Raw genomic sequence first — 676 nt, 5'->3', positions numbered from 1 at the left:
TCCCAATTGCAAATGTAATATGTGTACATATATTTTTTTTAATTATTTTTACATATATTGCCATATGATATTAAAAAAAAAATAATACATGAAATCTATTAGAAATTGGAGCAATTATATATATATTAACATACAATATATCTTGCCCATAAAAATGTAATTTTATGTATATGCAATATATTTCTGGACATGAAACCAATCAACATGCATTATAACATATATAATAAAAATGTATAAATAAAATATGTATATAAATAAAATATATTTAAAAATAACAGTACATAAAATATATTGCTGCCATATATGTTTGCCACATAATACTATATAAAAAAAAACTTTATATAAATATTATTACCATATGTACATACTGTATACAATTTTACTGTGGGGATTATAAATAAAGTATGTGTTGTAAACATCAACCCAAAAGAAAGTATGTCCCTGTATTTATGTTTTTATATGAGTGGTAATCATATATTTTATGTCTTGCAGTATTTGTTTTCAGTTTTATTTGCCATTTTGAACTCGTTTTATATATTTGTTTGCAATTTTTAATCTTTAAAATGAATTAAGTGTGGTAAAGGGTGATGATGAGAAGTTTCTGTTGGCTATTTCATGCACATATTGCAAAAACAGTTACAGATATGTATTCCAACACTCAGCGATCCACCCTGAT

Source organism: Carassius gibelio, chromosome A9 (genome assembly GCF_023724105.1).
Source record: "Carassius gibelio isolate Cgi1373 ecotype wild population from Czech Republic chromosome A9, carGib1.2-hapl.c, whole genome shotgun sequence".
NCBI classification, from domain to species: Eukaryota; Metazoa; Chordata; class Actinopteri; order Cypriniformes; family Cyprinidae; genus Carassius; species Carassius gibelio.
This window is presented reverse-complemented; position numbering follows the sequence as displayed.